This window comes from Nycticebus coucang, chromosome 18 (genome assembly GCF_027406575.1).
Source record: "Nycticebus coucang isolate mNycCou1 chromosome 18, mNycCou1.pri, whole genome shotgun sequence".
NCBI lineage: Eukaryota > Metazoa > Chordata > Mammalia > Primates > Lorisidae > Nycticebus > Nycticebus coucang.
The window spans coordinates 50,457,013-50,477,934 of record NC_069797.1 but is presented as its reverse complement, the minus strand read 5'-3'; the positions used below and the strand labels follow the sequence as shown (position 1 = coordinate 50,477,934).

Here is a 20,922-nt window from a genome sequence, read left to right as displayed (position 1 = left end):
GGTAAGTTTCTTGGTCTTTCTGAGCCTCAGTTTACCCAAATGCAAAATGGAGATAAAAATATAACTCAGAAGACAAAGTGACAGGTACTTTTCTAAGGTATTTTTGGGGGACATAGGGTGGAAGTGCTTCATCGTGGCCCATGTCTGTTGATAGTAAGCAGGAATTTTTCCAGAGTGGCTTCTCAGTGTGGGCATCTCCTGGGAGTGGCTCTCTAGGCCTAGCCTTCCAGGCCCACCGACCATTCACTTACTCCTTCAGCATATGTGATTAAGCATCCATCACATGCCAGGTGGGGAAAGAAGAGCGCTGGGATGACACAGTATGAGAGGTATCACCTGCTCCTGGAGCTCATAAATTTGCACCAGCAGCAGGATGTGTTTTCTTTCCTAATTCTGTTTTTCCCTAGTTGGTTATTAGCAATCCTTGTTCCTCCTGAGTGGGAACTGCTTAAGTGGGAACTGTGATGGCCAGGGGCAGCATCCTTGGGGATGACAGCGGGAAACCAGATGGGGATTCAGAGGCAGCCAGGAGACAGGTGGCTAATCACCTGCGGACCTGGGAGGATTTAACTACTCAGTTCCTAGTCTCTCCACTTATGAATTCTCTATCCCTGTTCTCTTCTTAGTCCACACTTATTTTTAAAAGTAAAAAATAACATGCATCATTAAATACCCTTCTTGTAAAAGCAAATCTCAGGATCTGCATGCTCCTCCATCCATTATAGCAATGGCTGACATGTGAAAGTTTACCACGTGCTGGGCTACTGTGCCAAGTCTTTACAGAGGAAGTCCTCATAGGAATACTATAAGAAAACACCACTATTATTCCTATTTCTAAGGTAAGAAGAGACAATACACAGAGGTTAAGTAAGTCGTTCGGGGTCTTAGTAAGTAAGTGGCAGAGCCAACCATGAACGCTGGGAGCTTGGCACCAGAGCCCAAGCTCTGAACCACTGTGGACAATGCTGTTTCTCTGCTTGTGGGTAGCACAGAGAGAGATGTCTACAGTGACTTGCCCCAAGTGCTAATGCTGGATAGTTCAGTGTCTGGCTTTGGGGTGACTTGTGACTTTCTTCCTTTATGTTTCCTTCACTTATGTTTTAATTTTTAAATGATGTGCATATATAATTTTTATAATACTGAAAAAAAGCTAGTTGCAGATAATCCTTAAAGCACATATGATTTGAAAAATTGCTACACAGCAGGGATTATTTTGGTAGAGGAGGGGCTAAGGCAAAAGAAAGGGCTTTGAAAGGCAGTAGGAAGAAGAGCCTTTGACTTTGACCATCATCTTGTGGTGCTCTTGGCAGCAGGATGGTTGGTTGGGTTCTCTTGATGTCTACAGGGGATGCCCTACTGCGGTGTGCAGGCACTGCCACAAGATGGCAGTCACAGCACAACAATGCACCAGCCTGCAGCTTCTCCCAAGGAACACTGTCTCCTAATTACAGAGCCTGCTTCCCATTGCAGAGGAGGAGGAAGGGGCTTTTAGAGAGGGACTGAAAAGCTGACATGCCCTGCTGACCCAAACTTCGGGTAGTCATATTCAGATGCTTCCATTTGCAGTAACCCATAGCTCTTCCCAAAACAGGGCTACCTTTGTCCATTTTGCTTTCTGATAAAAAAGACATAGAGAGAAAATGACATAGAGGTTTCCGGGTACAGAATGAATGCCAGAGAGCCTGGAGAATCGGTTATTTATAATCTGTGGGGTTATTTATCCTGTGACTTGTGTAGATTCTTTTTGCACCCTAGAAAGACATTGATCCTAGCCTTTCAGGTGCAGAGGCTGCCAGGGAAGTCCCAGGACAGGCAGCTGGCAGATGTTTCTGGGGCCTTTTCAGGTGCATGTTTGGGTATGGCAGGTTCAATTGGGGCCCAGGTTTTGGGCCAATCCCCAGGAAGGAAGACTATCAAGAACAAGACTGGCCCCTGGTCCCTGTGGTGAAACTGGGACCTGGGAGGGGAACTTGAGTGGGGCCACTGCATTTCTGCTACCGGAGATGTCCTATAGAGACAGAACTCAGGTATGGGAAGGGAGGGCAGGAGTCCTGGATCAGTTAACGCTAGTTGCTAAAACAGATGAAATTCGAATCTCAGTGGGTTAACACAGCAGCAATTCATTCCCTGCTTATGCAATGTTCAAAATAGCTGTTCCTGACCAGCAAGTGGGCAGCTCTTTTTCAAATGGTGATTCAAGAACTCTGCCTCCTTCTATCTTGTGATTCTTTCATTTTCAACATGTGTCTTCTAAGGACTCTTAGAAGAAGTGGAAAGGACACAGAAGGGCATGCAGCGGAGGTGTTATGGGCTGGTCCAGTAGGGGAAGGAAGCATCACTCTACCTCCATTCCATTGGCTAGAAATGAGTCACATGGCCATGCCTAACCACAAAGCAGGTGAGGAAATGTACTCTGTGCGTGCCCGGGGCGGGGATGGTGGGGTGAGGACACAGGTTTTGTGTATAACTAGCCAATTGCTACTCCAACACTAAGTAATTAAATAGGCTATACAGTTTATCCCAAATAAATAATCGGATCCACATACAAATATTCATACATAAAGATGTTCATTGCTTGGTTATTATCAAAGTAAATGTTTAGAATCAACTTAAATGTTTAGCAACAAGGGATTAAAGAATTTATTGTCAGTTCACACAAAGGTGTACTATGTGGTCCCCAAAATCGTGTTGTAGAAGAATGTGTTGGCCCCACAGACATCACAGTGCTTTGTTACATAGTAATCCTGGGAAGCCTGGGGGTTCAGGTGGGTGCAGAATAAATGCAATAGGCATCACCTATTGCCATGTACATATTCTGCCACTTGGAGTCATATATAAAATATTTATTTTAAATATAACCCTTTAAAGTAATCTGTCTATATTTCTAGGAACATATTTCCTCAAAAGCAAAATATACGATTGAATTATACGGCAACCTTTGTAGGAGGCTATTTAATTCACTTTTTATCTCCCAAGTTCAATGTCTGACTCTTACCCTGAACCACAGCATCATAGGGCAGAGACTGTGTCAGGCTTGTTTACTGCTCAACACACAGTGAGGGGCCTAGAGTAGGCATTTGGTAAATATTTATTGACTAAAGTTGAATTGAATGGGATGATGCCAAATGAAAAAAACCACTGGAGTGAAAAAAGCAAGAAAAAAATGTGATGCCAGCTACGTAAAAAGAAGTTCATATATGCATGTGCAAAGCCTGCCCGAGCACGTATCAGCACAATATGATGATGTCACGTTCTTTTACTTAGGGTTGCCTCTATTTTCCATTTCTTTTATGATGAACCATTTGCATAATCATTTACAGCTATCACTTGCATAATCAAGATTAAAAGGAAAAGTTATTCTTAAAAAACACTGCCACGGGGACCAGAAATGTGCCTTGGGAAGGTGAGGAATCCAATACCTCCTGGAGGTGAGGGGCAGGTATGGGGAAGTACTTAGTCTGGGAGCTGGGCCAGAGCCAGGCTGGATGTCAGGAGCTAGGGAGCATTTCTGTCCTGAGTCTTCATCTTGAGCTCCACCTGACTTTCTCTCGGAGGTATGAGCCCGAGAGAGAGAAAGTCTCGGCCCTCACCTGTGCCAACAGTCACTTGGGTATGGCCTCTGGGAACAGGTGTGGGGAGGCTATCATCACAAGCTGGGGAGTTGGTTCTGTACTTCCCCACTTTCCTAGGGTTGTCAGTAAAACACAGGGCTCAAGTTACATTTGAAATTCAGATAAACACTGAACGATGCTTTATTATAAATAAGTCCCAAATATTGTACTCTTTATATAATACCTGGCTAAAGGGCCTTGTTTTGGTGGAATGGCCTGCTGTGTAAGAAGTAGGGGAGTCACAGAAGCCCCTAAGTAGTTGGTGCCCTGGCATCCAGCAACACCGGCCTCTTGACTCCTCCTGCCCACTCTGTTTCCCTCTTCTCCATCTCTGCCCCCCTCCCATAGCGTGGCCAGCAGCCACGTCTCACCCAAAGGCTACATTTCCCAGTCCCAGTGTGTGTTACCTCAGGATGTTTTTTCCTGGAGAAGCCTTCCTGGGGGCAAATCAGACCCTTCCATAGGTGGCTTTTTAGGGCTAATACCCTCCTGGGCAGCTCCTTCTTTTATTTTTATTTATTTTTTGTGTGTGTTGGGTTGCTATCTTCCAGAACTCTCTTTCCCTAGGTCTTCAACAAGGTTGCAAGGTTCCCAACTTCTCTCCAAGCCTGTTCTTTTTGTAGTTTCCTGGAGACTGCCCGTGTTTTTTAGGGGAGCAGACCTGGATAAAAAGGCCAAGCATTTCCATTGTCATACATTTCCCAGACACTTGAAAGCATTTGCTCAAGCGGTCTTGTAGTGTGCTGCCACTGAATGGGGCATAGCCAGGGAGCTAGAGAGGAAAGAGAGTCTGTAGAGGAGGGAGGGGTGCGGTAAGAGAAAGACGCTTCTAGTCTGACAGTCAGGCTGGAGTTGCAGGCGGTCCTCAAGGTACTGGAAGCCTTCAAGCTCACTGGGAAGCAGAGATAGCACTAGAATCCATGAAAAGGAAACAAGAACAGAAAACAGGATAATCTTGTCTGCAGATCAGGCAAACAGGGGTTCAGAGCAGAGCATGGAGGGTCGGACCTGATTCCAGCAGATGATGCCTTTGATAGGCAGGCTGAACCCTCCACTGGAGCTGCCAGGTACTAGATGCGACTGGGAGTGAAGTGTGCTCTGTCTTAGGCCCCTATCTCTTAAACTGGTCCACTGAAAACCAAATAGTTGCTTTGTGTTGGTTGTTGGTTTTGAAGAGTGAATTTTTAGAGGAAGGCTGTGAACAAATCACCCCCAGATGTGGATGTTTCCATTTTTCAAAACATCAGTTTGAACCAAATTGCAATTTTATATGCCATGGTCACAGCACTACACACGCAGACACACATGTGCATGTAGACACATGCTGGCATGCACAGACAGACCTTTCCTAACAGGGGTTGGCAACTTGGCTCAGAATGTCCAGCCTTGTCATAGACAACTGCTGTGCCGACATGGTGATGCAAGTTCTCTGGGAGTTTTCCCCCAGAACTTTAAATTGAATAAGTTTGCACAATCCTCTCTGCTTACTCAGTGCCTTCTTCTGGAAAACCTGATTTGTTTCTAATTTCTCCAGAAAAGTCCCTCCAACCTTGGTGGAATGAGCCTCTTGGCCACCCTAGCGAGCCAGGGAAGAGTCCCGTGAGGGTCAAGTTCTCTTTGCTGTAAAGGTCAAATTCATTTGGAAACATCAGCCACACCCTGAATTATTTTGTGTATTGCTAGTGTCAACTTATTTATAACTGTCCAAGGGGCACCTAAACCTTCTGGTTGTCAAAAGCCCTCCTGGGCTTGGCGCCTGTGGCTCAAGTGGAAGGCGCCAGCCACATACACCTGAGCTGGCGAATTTGAATCCAGCCCGGGCCCGCCAAACAACAATGATGGCTGCAACCAAAAAATAGACGGGTGTTGTGACAGGCGCCTGTCATCCCTGTTACTTGGGAGGCTGAGGCAAGAGAATCGCTTAAACCCAAGAGTTTGAGGTTGCTGTGAGCTGTGATGCCACGGCAATCTACCAAGGGTGACAAAGTGAGATTCTGTCTCAAAAAAAAAAAAAAAAAAAAGCCCTCCTGGGCTTAGAGCTTTTGAACAATTGTCCTGTGCCTGTGACCTTATGACCTCCTGAGATGTCCATGAGAGGTGAGCAGTAAAACAGTGAGAGACTAAATGTTCTCAAAAAAGTGGGCAGGATGTGGAAACTGCCTTCTGGAAGGTAGAGGAGGGTTGGGGCCCTTGACATTTAAAACAGCAGGAGGCACATTTCCATGAGCCTGATGATAGAAGGAAGCCCAGAAACCAGAATAGGACAGTGTTCAGCCTATGAGCATTCATGGGGACAGCAGTTTGTTGGAATGGGGTGATATCTTCTTTCACTGGCTCCTGAATTTGCTAGCTGTGTGGCCTTGGGCAAGTTACTCAGCCTCTGTGAACTTCAATTTCCTCATCTACAAAATGGAGAGAATAATTCCTACCTCATAGGGTGGGAGTGAATATGTGATGAAGAAAGGGAGGTGGAATGTGTTATAAATGGTAAAGCTGTCTGGGGGTGTCACGTGTGATGAATGGTGAGAACTCCCTTCCCGAGGGCAGTTAAGGGAGGAGGGAGGCAGCAGACTGAGAATCCAGCCAGTAGGGAGTGATCCCAGTAGCCTAGGGAGGAAGAACTGACTACAATTCTGGGTGGGTGGACAGGAAGGGAGCAGGGTTGCTAGGAAACCAACCTCAGTCCTGCTGAGAGGAAGGGTGTGATGAAGGATGCTAAATGTACATGATCAATTCAGGCTCTTCTGAGCTGCCAGAGACTGAGGGTTGCCCCTGCATTGTCACTACCATTGTGTGGCTTCAGGCTGCTATTCCCTCAGGGGTCTGGAAACACAGACACCCTGGGGATAGCTCCCGACAGACTGTTTTCCAAGGGCACAGAGACAGTATGTTGTGGTGTTTCCCAAACATCAATGACCCTAAAACATGGTAGAAATCACTCAGGAGTTTGAATATAAGTGTTCAGTAGTCAATCAACATTGACATTTACAATCAACGTGTAAATTATAGGACAAAGTGCATCAGTCATCCGCGATCTTCTAATAGATATGCCTGCTAGGAGGCTCCATGGTACCTGCAATGCAAGAATCTTAAATACAAGTGGTAGAACATCACTCACACTAGCTTAAAACAAAAAGAAGATAATTCATGGCTCAATCACTGGAAATATCACTGAGCAGCTAATTTTTGGGCTCTAGGTCTCTCTCCTTTCAAATTCTTGGGTCAGTTATCTCCATATGATGGGCAAGATGGCCATCAGCATCCCATATTGGCATCTTGTTGCTTAGCAATACTAGAGGAAAGACAGGGTCTTTCAGACTAGTAATGGCAGAAAAGTTCCTGAGAGATTCTGATTGGCTCAGCCTTGGTCATGTGCCTATTTCTGAGCCAATGAATACTGGCCAGAGGGATGGCAGTATTCTGAGTCACCTCTTGGAAAGAGTGGGTAGAATCAGCCTCCTGTATCACAGAGAATACATTTCTTATTGGAAAGAAGAGTTTTGTTGCTTGAGGAAAGGGAGAGGGTGCTGGAGGACAAAAATAAGTACCTTAGCGTTACAGCTTGTTAACGGTCCATTCAGTTCTCTGAGGCAAGGACTTCCATCTATTTTGCTCACCATAGTGCCCTCGGCATAATACTTGGCACATGGTCAATGCTATACATACTAATGTATGTTCTTGTTAATGAATAAATGGAGAAATAAATTATAATAGATATTTCAGCAAGTTAGGTGGCAAATTATGCAAGTTTTTAAAAAATTCTGTATCTTTAATGTGACTTCCTGGCATTCATAGTAGGTATTATAGACTATTTATTTATTTATTTATTTATTTATGGGATCTATGAGTTAGTGTCTTTTTTCTTTTTTTTTTTTAAATTGAGGTGAAATTCGCACAGCCTAAAATCAACTATCAACTGTATATAAAATAACTGTATAAAATCAACTATCAACTGTATATAAAAATCAACTATCAACTGTATATAATTCGTGGTATTTAGTACATTCACAATGTTGTGTGACCAGCACCTCGCATATCAAGTTCTTTTTTTTTTTTTTTTTTGCAGTTTTGGCCAGGGCTGGGTTTGAACTCACCACCGCCGGCATATGGGTCTGGTGTCCTACTCCTTTGAGCCACAGGTGCCGCCCCACACATCAAGTTCTAAAACATTTTTATCACCTCAAAAGAAAACCCCATTCCTATTAAGCTCTTTCTCCCCATTTCTTCCTCCCCCAGCCTTGGCAGCCAACAATCTATTTTCTGTCTCTATGGACTTAACCTCTTCTGGATATTTTGTGTAGCGTACTGTTTCTTTTTTTTTTTTTTTTTATTGTTGGGGATTCATTGAGGGTACAATAAGCCAGTTACACTGATTACAAAGCGTACTGTTTCTTAATGAAAACAATTAAACATATTTTTTTTGGTATTTTTCTTACATTTACCAAACAAATTGAAGAAAAAAAATACTTCTAGTATTTGGTTGCATATAACATACCAGCTTGAGCCAGCTTTATCAAAAGGAAGGGGATTATGGACCCACCTGAGTTCCTTTCAGAAGCCGCACCCATCAGAGGATCTGGGCCCAGGGTCTGAAGACTTGCCCAAACTCTACTTTCTTTCTTTGCCCCATCTTTTTATCTCTTAGTTGCTTCTTTCTCTGCTCAGATGGATTTTCTCTGCTTTTCAGAACATGTGGCAGAAAATAGTTACCAGGTTCATGTTCCTTCCATTCTTCTTAGCCCATGTCTTAAATTGCTGGTTATCTCTGGGCAAGGGCCTTCCATTCTTATGGCCTTAGTTTTCTTACCTGTAAAATGAAGTTGTAAGAAAATATCATCCCTGAGGTCCCACCTGGAGGAAAAGCCCAGGCTCCTGGAACCCTCTGGCATAGGAGCATGGGTCCGCCAAAGCCTAGTTGTGCTGGCCACTTTCAAATCTGCTATAAACTGAGTGTGCCTGCCCCTGACTCTTGCTGTTTGGAAAGACCTCTGCAGAGAGAAGGAGTGGGCCTGAAGACCCTTTCCCAATGTGAAGGAGAGGTGCTGCCTTGCAGTTCAACTTTCCAGATTTTGTGCTTTGCTAACTTAGGTTGAAGTTGCCAGCCCCAGAAGACTTGGGAATTACAAATAGCTTTCAACACCAAATGCCACTTGAATATGCTATCAAAGACAACGTGTTCATATTGGCAATTTACAGTGAGCACGGAGAATTATCCTCCTATAATGACTTTTTCATGCCATTTCAGAACAGAAAAACCCAGTATAGCGGTAGATAGCTGACCAGAGGAGCCCAGAGCATCAGTATCACCACAATATGGCCATTTCTATGGATGTCCATGAACTCTTGCTTGCAATTCTCAAGGAAAGATTTGGGTGTTACACAAGAGCCAATTTATTTGCTCCAAAGGGAGGCTAGGCTTTATTTCATTGTAGATGACATCCTTCATAAAGCCTAGCCCAGGGTAGTTATAAGACATAGTTAATCATTTCTCCTCGGACCACAGGCTCACTCTGGTAGGCTTCTTGGAATACACTTTGGGGCATAATTATATACCCACCTGTGTGCTGGGTGACTGGAGGATACTGGGTGAGGAGGCAGTACATTTTAGGGGAGGGAACATTCAGGTTGGAGATGGAAGCTCCCAGTATTAGGCCTGGCATGTCTCTTTCTTGCTGTGTGGTTATGGACCAATTATTTCATGTCTCTGAGCTTCAGCTTCTCAGCCTATAACATAGAGAAGTAGCTCTGTGCTCCCTCCCTCCCACGTAAGGTTGTCAGGAGGAGGATGTGAGATAATGGATACTGAAAAGCCTTTGTAAACTGTACATCAGTATATGGATGACAGGTTTTTGCTTATTACAACTGCTGGTGCTAGTTGATTATTATAGTTACTTGTCAATGAGGAGATCATCAGGCACTGGGGTGAAGGCAGGGATTTTGGGAGGAGGTGGAGGACACGAAGGGAAGGCTGTTTAGTTTGCTACACTTTTTTTTTTTGTAGAGACAGAGTCTCACTTTACCGCCCTCTGTAGAGTGCCATGATGTCACAGGACTCACAGCAACCTCCAGCTCTTGGGCTTCCGCGATTCTCCTGCCTCAGCCTCCCGAGCAGCTGGGACTACAGGCGCCCGCCACAACGCCCTGCTATTTTTTGGTTGCAGTTCGGCCGAGGCTGGGTTTGAACCCGCCACCCTTGGTATATGGGGCCAGCGCCCTACTCACTGAGCCACAAGCACCACCCTGCTACACGTTTTATACATGGCTACCCAGCTAGGAAGTGATAGTGAAAGGCTTTGAGCTTGTCTACCCCCATGTAATCTTAAATTCCCTAGTGGTTTTTGAACTCTGTTCTATGGAACCCTAGATTGTTCATAGCACTTTCAGGGATGCTGCAAATATCTGATTATCACTGTTGTCCATAGGATACAGCAGTGGTGTTGTGACTTAATGGCCCTGTGACAGGTCTTGTACCAACTTCTAGAATTTGAATTTGCCTTTGGCCAGTGCTACCTTTGGTTACTTTAGTTTACTCCAAATATAAACATCCAGGAAGGTCCATAAACATCATGCATAAGAAAAATCTCTAGACCCCTTTTGTTGTGTAAGGTTCCTCTTCCTTCTCCCCTTTCGGGGGCTTGGTGGTTTCCTGGAGAGCACACATTCATGGTGCCAGCTCTACCTTAGGCACCGTAAGAGACAACCGATGGAGCACAGAATGCTTGCCCTCGCCAAGTCTGCGAGTAATTAACATGGGGAGAGGGGGAGGAGGGCAATTTGGATTTCAACACTTGGCAGCTTTGCCCCTTGAAAATACCTTGTGGTTAGAGAAATGACCCTTTAGGCTCAGTGTAGCATTTTTCTTTGAATAAGTGACAAACATCCATCATGTAATACATCTCTCGCAACATTTCAGCCTGTCACTAATGACCTTATCGGAAAGAACATTTGATTTAAGATTTAAACCTTTCAAGACAACCTCTCGTAGCTTGGATATATACATTTGAAATAAAATTAATATGGCTTTAGCCTGCAGTCAAGTAGTAAATCCATGACTTTTCTGGGTTTAAGAACAGCAATCTCCCCCACCCCCACCCTTTTTTTTTACCCCTCTTTCCCAAATCCTTTAAAACAAATGTGCTTAAATCAAGCCCTGCTGAGTCCTGGAAATATATTTAGATGACTTCATCCATTTTTGACCAACTGATGGAATATTCTCAGAGGTGTCAAAAGAATTATTATCTTATTTTAGGAGTCAAGGTTGGAGCAGCAAGTGTCTGTTATTTTCTCTGATAGCTGTACATCAGATTCTAAACTAATGGTCTTGTGGCAGAGGAAATGATTTAAGTCAGGAGAAGGGACAATGAGTATTGTCACGGCATCTGACAGCGTCTGTAAAGCTGAAGAATGTTGTTGCTTCTGTTAGAACCTTTACTTTCATATGCATACCTCTGTAACAACTGAGTCCACGCACTTTTACCCTTTGATAGGAGAGATGTGGCCCTGACCTTGGTACCCTTTGCATAGGATGTTCAACTGCGTGTAGTCTTTGTTTCCTATCTAGGTTAATTTGAGGGCGGCAGGCACGTGCGTGCACCATTCTTCTGTTTTTATTTCTGCTTGCAGAACTATGGTTGTTGCAGGGCCTTCTGAGTTCCTACCAGCTCCTTGAGGAGATCTCTGGCATGGGAGGGCAGTAGGAAGTGCAGGTGTCTCTCCTGAGGAAGAAGCTTGGTTCTTTACTGGAATGGCAAAAGTGCCTCCACTTGCACCATGCCCTCCTAGGCCCCATGCCAGGCACCACTGCCGGCATTCTACAGTGAGCAAGACAGATGTGGCCTTTAGGCTCATAGAGGTTACACCAGTGGGGGAGGTGGGTAAGTCAACAGGCACTCGCTATAAAGTTGATAAATGCTGAGAGAGGGAAGCATAGGACCCTGTGGGAACCTCTGGTGGAGGACTATACCTGGCTTGGGTACTGGTAGGCACCTTGCAGAGGTTATTATAGAGCTCTTATTCCAGCCAAGTCCTCTTCCTAGGGCTGTGGTCAGAATCACTCCCACCCTCACCAATCTTTCCAAAAAATTCTCTTTCTAAAAATCTGTATATTATGTTTTCTCTTTCCTTAGGCTGAAGTACCTTTGTCTCAGGAGATCCCTGTTTTCTCCTTAGAAATGGATCCTTGGTTGTGGGGGGTGTCTCACTGACGTTTCAGAGTTCTCAGATACGCTTCAATTCTAGGGGCCCTGCCATTGAGCCACCCAGACGGAGAAAGGTACACAGCTGAGAGCTTAGACGGAAAGAGGAAAGTCCAACCCAAGCTCATCAGGCTTACCTCAAGCAGAGTTTGAGGAGTTTTGGGGAGTCATAACTGCATTATGGACTAGCCAGACCTGAGACATATGACCAGTATATACATGTATGTAAAAAAAATCACATGTGCCCTGTAAGTATGTAAAATGTTAATAAAACAAAATAATAAATAATGATAAAAAAGAAATGACTCACTCCCTAGTGCCTTCCACGATAGGTTGGGGAACAGATCCCTAGATCTAAGACATGGTGGCACCGACTGAGAAGTGTGCTGGGGGGATCCACTGGGGATCAAGCATTTCCCTCCTAGCCCCACCGTCCCCTCCCACATCCTGTCTGTCACAACATCTACTCTTCTCCCCCAACAGCCACAACGCTTTACACTCTCCCTCCCAGCTGCCTCCAGCTTGGCCTGAGTTCTGTCACCGTTCCCTTGACCCTAGACCTGGTGACAGCTCCTACGGGCCTCCACCCCTTCCTTCTGGCCTCTGTGCCATTCTCCAGGCAGCTTCTGGATTGGTCTTCTAGCAGTGGAAATCTACTCACACCACTCGGGATAAAATAAAATTCCCCAACCTGGCCTGTGGGGCCATGACAGGGTGGCTCTTTCTCACCCCATTCTCAACTCCTGCTCTTTTCTTCTCTCAAGCCTGTGGCTGCAGATACCCCCAACTTCAGTCGGACTCTTATCTGTTGGCTTTTATCCTGCCCCTTTCCCGAGAGGACTGCCTGTCCTTCACTGCATGGACCACAGTTTGCAATAACATATTAACTGGAGTGTCTGCCTCTGCCTCTTGCCTGTGTGCTCCATGAGGAAAGGGAGGTGGAAGGCTTTGTTAAATACCCTTGAACGTGGCCTGGCACCCAGTAGACACTGACATTTGTTGAGTGACAGACTGATGTACCGAGAGACACTCTACCGTATGTCCATTACAGTGGCTGCAAGCCATGTGTGACTTTTCAAATTTAAAATTAATTAAAATTAAATGAAGTTAAGAACTCAGTTTCTCAGACACACTGGCCACATTTCAAGTTCTCTTTAGCCCCATGAAGCTGGTGGCTATTCCACTGGACAATACAGAACATTTCCACCATTCTGGAGAGTTCTATTGGGCTGTGCTGCCAGCGCGGGTGAGTATCAGTCCATTCACTCTGTGGTTAAGAAATGTAATTTCTTTTCTTTTTTTTTTTTTAACAAATCCAAATCTTCCAAGTTTTTTCCTTGTCTCTTTTCTTCTCTCTCTCTTTTTTTCTCTCTTTTTTTTTCATTTTAGATTAATATGAGGGTACAAATGTTTAGGTTACCTTGTTTTCATTTCTAAGGTAAATTTTGAATTGTAGTTGAACCCTTCACCCAGGAGTTGTTCTGAAGACCCTTACATGAAATTTCATTTTTCTATGACTGAATTTAATATTTATTTCCAGCCCATACTATGCTGGGTGAGGGACATTTAATGGTCTTTTCTGGGTCCTTCTCCCTTTTCCTGTGGCAGGAGAAATTCTGGGAGCCTTATGGAATGCTGAGGTCTCAGGTACCTTGAGGTGGGGACGTGGTACCATTACATTGTCATTCCCCAGGCATCCTCCTCCTTGTCTGGGTATCAGTCCATGAAGGACAAATACTGTTAAAAGTCTTATAATCAAAAAGAGCAAACCCGCCCCCCCCTTCATTACCCAGAGGCAACCCTTTCCATTTTTAAGCTATTTTTCGATCTAGAAGCAGCTTTTTGCTCCTTCTCGAATCTCTGTTTGGTCCGCCTGCCTCCACTCCAGTCTTAACCATGTCCATCAGGGTTACCCAGAAGTCCTACAAGGTGTCCACCTCTGCCCCACGGGCCTACAGCAGCTGCTCATACAGCAGTGGGCCTGGTGCCTGCATCATGGTTACCCAGAAGTCCTACAAGGTGTCCACCTCTGCCCCAGGGGCCTTCAGCAGCCCCTGCAGCTGCTCCTACAGCAGTGGGCCTGGTGACCACATCAGGGTTACCTAGAAGTCCTACAAGGTTTCCACCTTTGGCCCATGGTCCTGCAGCAGCTGCTCATACAGCAATGGGCCCGGTGCCTGCATCAGCTCCTCGAGCTTCTCTCGGGTGGGTGGCAGCAGCTTCCCTGGCCTGGGCAACAGCCTGGGTCTGAGTGGAGGCTACAATGGGGCTGGAAGTATGGGGGGCATCAGAGCCGTCACAATGAACCAGAGCCTGCTGAGCCCACTCAACCTGGAGGTGGCCCCCAACAGTCAGGCCATGTGCACCCAGGAGAAGGAGGAGATCAAGACCCTCAACAAGTTTGCCTCCTTCATCGGTGTGCTTCCTGGAGAGCAGAACAAGATGCTGGAGACCAAGTGGAACCTCCTGCAGCAGCAGCAGAAGGCTTGCAGCAACATGGACAGCTTGTGTGAAAGCTACATCAACAGCCTTCAGGGACAGCTGGACACACTGGGCCAGGAGAAGCTGAAGCTGGAGGCAGAGCTTGGCAACATGCAGGGGCTGGTGGAGGGCTTCAAGACTAAGAATGAAGAGGAGATCAATAAGTGTACAGAGATGGAGAATGAATTTGTCCTCATCAAGAAGGACGTGGATGAAGCGTCCATGAAAAAGGTGGAGCTGGAGTACCACCTGGAAGGGCTGACTGAAGAAATCAACTTCCTCAGGCAGCTGTATGAAGAGGAGCCCTGTGAGCTGCAGTCCTAGATCTTGGACATGTCTGTGGTCCTGTCCATGGACAACAGCTGCTCCCTGGACATGGACAGCATCATCGCTGAGATCCGCGCCCGGTACGAGGAGATAGCCAACTGCAGCCGAGCTGAGGCTGAGAGCGTGTACCAGACCAGGTAGGAGGAGCTGCAGGCGCAGGCTGGGAAGAGCCAGGATGACCTGCGGCGCACGAAGACCGAGATCTCCGACATGAACCGGAACATCAGCCGGCTCCAGAACGAAGCTCTCAAAGGCCAGAGGGCTTCCCTGCAGGCCTCCATCGCGGATGCCGAGCAGCGTGGGGAGCTGGCTGTTAAGGATGCCAACGCCAAGCTGGCCCAGCAGGAGGCTGCCCTGCGTCAGGCCGAGAAGGACATGGCTCAACAGCTGCGTGAATACCAGGATCTGATGAACGTCAAGCTGGCCCTGGACGTGGAGATCGCCACCTACCGCAAGCTGCTGGAGGGCGAGGAGAGCCGGCTGGAGTTGGGGATGCAGAACATGAGTATCCACATGAAGACCACCAGTGGCTACTCAGGTGGCCTGAGCTCGGCCTACGGGGGCCTCGCAAGCCCCGGCCTGAGCTCCTTCCAGCCCAGTTTTGGCGCTGGTGGGGGCTCCAGTTCCTTTAGCCGCACCAGCTCCAGGGCTGTAGTTGTGAAGAAGATTGAGACCCGAGACGGGAAGCTGATGTCTGAGTCCTCTGATGTCCTGCCCAAGTGAACTGCCACTGGGGCCCCTCCAGTCTGCCCTCTCACAAGGCTGCCACAGAGCCTGTGAGGGGGTGCAGCTGTGCCAGGAGCACATGGAACAGGAGACCCCCGAGGCTCAGCTGCATCAGCCCACCCTCGTGGGGATTTTACTGCCTGGGTTACCCTCTCTTACCCATGCCCCCAACTAAAAGCCAATTTGATTGCTTTTTCTAAAATAAAGCCTCAGCTGCAATGGCAACCAAAAATAAATAAATAAAAGCTATTTTTCCAGGTTCATAAATAGTGTGTGTATATGGCTCTCTGTAGATTTGGCTCCTTTAGTTATCCACTTAATTCCTATTATGGTAGGTGAAAATATTTTGTTTTTGTTCACCCCTTCAGTTCTCTCATCTAATCTAGTACATGGCGGGTTTTGCCAATACGGAGCATTTCACCATTATAACTATACTGTTATTGCTCACCATCAAATGCACCGTGATCTTATGTCCTTTCTTGTACAACTCTTTTCAAAATGTTAATAATTGTGACATTTTATTTGCTTTCTTATTATCTTTGCATTTGCTAAGCCTCCTCACATTTTCCAGTAATTCTGTGAAATAGTTTTTGAAGTAAATTTCCATGTGGTCAAGCTTTTCTCCCCTCTGCCCTGGAGACATGTGCCTTGCAGCGCTCTGTCCTCCTGCTCTGGCCTGTCCCAGGTGCCTTAGCAGGGTCATCATACTGGCTGGCACTCCATTTACTTTTCTCCTGTGTTAGAACTCTGCTTCCTCAATTCCATAGCGCCATTTCTAATGATTTAGTTTTCCATGTTGGTAGAGTTCAACTTCTGGCAGTTGCCTGAGATAGGTGCATGGAGGTAACTTTTTTGAGTTCATGAGCGTCTGAAAATACCTTTTTATTCCTAGCTTCATACTTGATTGATAGTTTGGCCAGGGCAAGAATTTTAGGCTGAAAATAACTTTCACTCAGGATTTTAAGGTGTTCTTCATTATTTTCTAGCACCCAGTGTTGCTATTAAGAAGTGCATAGAGCCAATAATGAGAGAGAGAGAGAGAGAGAGAGAGAGAGAGAGAGACTGCCTAAGACTTAGGTGGAAACTGCAATATGTCTTTATAACCAAAACTTGGAAGTGACTTATCTTTGTCTCTGTGTGTTCTATTAGTCACACAGACCAACCTTGGCACAATGTGGAAGATACAAAGCAAATGTGTGAATAACAGAAGATAGGATATTTGATAGGTAGTTGTCTTAGAGGTTGGCCATCATGGAGTCATTTGTTATACAGACTTTCCACAAGTCCCCCATTTTCAGCACCCCACCTGTTAAAAGTTTTATTGATTGATTGGAATTCATTAAGGGTACATAGAATTAGGGTTACAGTGATTGCATTTGTTAGATAAAAATCCCTCTTCTAATTGTGTCCCACCCCCAAGAGGTGTGCCATACACTGTGACCCCACATCCCTCTACATTCTCCCCTCATTTTCCTACCCTGCCTTGTATTTGCTCATCTACTGCCTTCATATTAGAATCGAGTACATTGGATTCTTGCTTCTCCATTCTTGTGATGCTTTACTAAGAAGAATGTGTTCCGCCTCCATCCAGGTTAATACAAAAGATGTAAAGTCTCCATCTTTTTTTGTGGCTGAATACTATTCCATGGTAGACATATACCACAGCTTGTTAATCCATTCCTGGGTTGATGGGAATTTAGACTGTTTCAGTGCCCCACTTTTTAAGGAACCTCTTGCCTCCAATCCTTTCTACCTCTCTGAGGGTTTGAGGGGTGACCTGGTTTGCTTCTCACTGGTGGTTGCTTCCTCTGGGCTCTCAGCTCTGTGTCATGCCATTTTGGTCCCTCTATCCTTCTGTTTCTCCATGTCCTGGTTGGATTCTACAGATAGCTTGTAGCCTTGTTAATTTGGAGGTTTGGTGTCCTGCTCTCCTTGTTATTTTGAGATGAGTTTTGAGAAAGGAATAGGGGTAGAAAGAGTTTTATGTTACCAGTTTTATGTTACCCAGAAGTCTTTCTAGAAAGTCTCTAGCTTTTCTGTCTTTTATGTATCTTCCGTGCCCTAAACCTACTCAGAATTTGGGATTTTCAGTCCAAAAGCCAAGAACTGACCCATTTGTTGTCTGTATTTTGCAATGTGATTTCCCTCCTACAGAATGAATGCTTAGGTTCATAGATAAGGAACGACAAAGAATAAAGGAAACGTGTGGACTGGGCCAGCCTGGTAACTTACCAAAATATTATTTTACTACGAAAGTTGAAGATTAAAACAATGAAAGACCAGGAACACTGGAAGCATCAGAGAGGAGTTGTGAAGCGAGCTGTGCAGTATGCTTTCAAATTTAAAATGGCGACAGGAAGAAAACTTCACCCTGAATGCTAGAAACCAGGCAGAGTCCCTGGTAGGCCACTGGGGAGTGGACGATGTCACTGAGAAATCTTGGCACACCAACAAATCAGATGACTCAGGGAAAACACATTTATTTTAATTTAAATTTTTTTTAAATTAATAAGAGGGTACACATTTTTAGGTTACATTGTTCTCACTTCCAAGGTAAAGTTCAAGTTGGAGTTGAGCCCTTCACCCAGGGGGTGTGCCGAACACCCTCACATTGTGTACATTAGGTGAGATCCTGCCAATGGTCCCCCCTCCTCCCTCTAATTGCCCTCCCTATCCTCTCATCCCTTTCTCCCCCTCCCTTCCCCTTGCTAGACTATGTTTGTCTATGTTTTATTGTTCATACAGATGCGCATTTGTTTATATATTGATTTCATATTAGTTTTGAGTACCTTGGAGAGATATATATATATATATTTTTTTTTTTTTTTTTCAGCGAAAACAAATTTAAAGAGATCATCAGCCAGATCACTTACTTGACAAATCGGGAAACTGAGGGCAGGGAAGAGAAGGGACTTGACCAAGGTCACCCAGCCAGTTAACAGCAGAGATGGAATCTAAACTTCACTTTTAACTTTGGTACTTTTTTCATTACACCATGAAGCTGTCTACATTTTTATGATATCGCTCTTTTTTTTAATATATTTTGTAAATGTTTTTGACAATTATCTATCCTGTTCTTTACTTCTGAAGGGCAAGAACATAATTTTTACTGATCTCCAGATGGCCTGCCCTCTGCAATCTGTCTTGACAGTGCCAGTTCTGTGCAGGGAAGAGACAAAGGCGTTTGGGAAACTGTGTAAAGTAAGCAGTCGCCTTTACGGCAAGACTGCACAGAGCCTTTACCTTGGTAGTGTGGAATGTGACTCTTCATGGAGATGTTCTGGTCAGTATACTAGTGTGATTGGTTACATAACATGGTGCCACAGACTGAGTGATTTGAACAACAGGAGTTTATTTTCTCACAGTTCTGGAGGTCGGAAGTCTGAGATCAAGGTGTTGGCAGGTTTGTTTTCTCTCAAGGCCTCTCTCCTTGGCTCACAGAGGGCTGCTTCTTGCCCTGTCCGCACATGTCTTTCCTCTGCACCTGTGCTTCCCTGGTGTCTCTCATTGTGTCCAAATTTCTTTTTTCTTTTTTTGAGACAGAGTCTCACTATGTTGCCCTTGGTAGAGTTGCCCTGGCATCACAGCTCCCAGCAACCTCAAACTCTTGGGCTTAAGCGATTCTCTTGCCTCAGCCTCCCAAGTAGCTAAGTACAGGTGCCCACCACAATGTCGGCTATTTTTTGTTATAGTCGTCATTGTTGTTTTTAGCTGGCCTGGGCCAGGTTTGAATCCGCCCCCTTGGTGTTATGTGACTGGCATCGTAACCACTGTGCAATGGGTGCCAAGCCTGTGTTCAAATTTCTTCTTCCCTTTCCCCTTCCTCTTCTGCTCCTCCTCCTCCTCTTTCCCCCCCACCCCTTCCTCCTTCCTTGTCCCCTCATTCTGTCACCCAGACTAAAGTGCAGTGGTGGGATCTTAGTCCACTGTGGCCTCAAATTCCTGGACTCAAGTGATCTTCCCATCTCAGTCTCTCAAGTAGCTGGGACTATAGGGGAGCACCACCACGCCTGGCTAATTTTTTAATTTTTTTTTAGAGTCAGGGTCTTGCTGTGTTATCTGGGCTGGTTTTGAACTCCTTGTTCTCCACCCTCCTGCCTTGGCCTCCCAAAGTGCTGGGATTACGGATGTGAGCCCTGCAGCTGGCCACATTTTCATCTTATTATAAGGACACAGTCAGATTCCTAAAGGATTTGTTTTAACTTCGTCACCTCTTAAAGGACTTGTTTCCAAACACAGTCATGCTCTGAGGTATTGGGGGTTCATATGAGTTTTGGAGGGGTGCAACTCAGCCCTTCCATAGCATTTTTTCTCCATCCTAGTAAATGGTGGAATCCTTTGCAGTATTGAGGGGCTTGTGTTTTAGGGAAGAGTCTTTGAGAAATGGTGCTATAAGGAAAGAAAACAAAAGGCCAGAGTTGTGAAGCTACATGGACCTACCCCAACGTCCATGGAGGGGAGGGGTGTAAGTGAAGTCATGATGGAAATCAGGAGTAGATGGTGGAACTCGTCTCTGCCTCCTCGTTTCTCTGTCACCTCTGCCTCTCTCTTCCAGGCTTCATTTAGTTTCATTCCCCTTTTTCTGCAGAGGGGCTTTCCCCATGACCCTGAGTAGGGGAGCATTCCTTGTTAGCTCCAGTATAAGAAAACTCTAGTGACCCTAGTGTGGGTCACATGTTGGGGCTATTTGTTTCTTTTATGAACCCCAGGGGGGGTGTAATCCAGTTGTGGGAATGAAGAATATGGAGAGAATAAAGCTAACTCCCACCAGAAGAAGACAGAAAGTGCCTGTGACAATAGCGAGACTGGAGGAAGGACATGGCAGTCCAGTCCCAGGGGCTGCAGAGCTGTGGGGGAAGAGAAGTGTCTTATGACATCTGTCGTACCAATCAGGATTTGTCCTGTGTTCTTTTATGTAATTGTCAGCCAAATGTGGCCATGACAAGGAGACACCGGGGAGGCTCAAGAAAACAGAGAGTATTACACTCACAGGTCCTAGAAACAGGGGCCCACACTGGGCTACCAGGGCAAGCACCAGGATGTTTGGGAGGCAGGAGGGAAGGGAAGGGGGAGCCTAGGCCACACCATTATTGGAGTCCACGAGGAAGGCAGGCCAGAGGAAGATGAACAGTTGAGGAGTGGTTGGTTGGAATAATTTTAGCAGGCTCTGTCTGAGCTTTAGACATGGTCCTTGGGTCTTCTGGCCGTGGATGCTCAGGCAGAGGAATATTGCCTGCTGGGGGTATGGGCCTGGATGGTTAGTTTACATATGCAAGGCTTGCTCTGGCCAGGCCCTTTGCTCTCTCTCTAAGAATTTGCTAGTCCAGAAAGAGCAGCCTTTCTCTGGCTAGAAAGAATTTTATGATGTCAAAACACCATAATATACAGAACATTAAAAAAAAACGAAACACAAAAACAATACGAGGTGCAATCAGGAAGCCAGAACCCCAAATCGGGAGATTGTATGCACATTTACAAGGCTAGGCCTTTCTCAGTTGTATGAGTTATTAAACAGGCTGTTGTCTTGAGGTTGATGTCGTCTGCTGGAACCAGAAGTTCCCAGGGCAGGCACTCAGGAAGAG

The 20,922-nt window shown here is 45.7% G+C and overlaps 1 pseudogene; it reads left to right on the top strand.

Moving 5' to 3' along the window:
* The first annotated feature begins 13,675 nt into the window (after positions 1–13,675).
* On the top strand, positions 13,676–15,337 carry LOC128570645 (keratin, type II cytoskeletal 8-like; annotated as a pseudogene).
* The last annotated feature ends 5,585 nt before the right edge of the window (positions 15,338–20,922 follow it).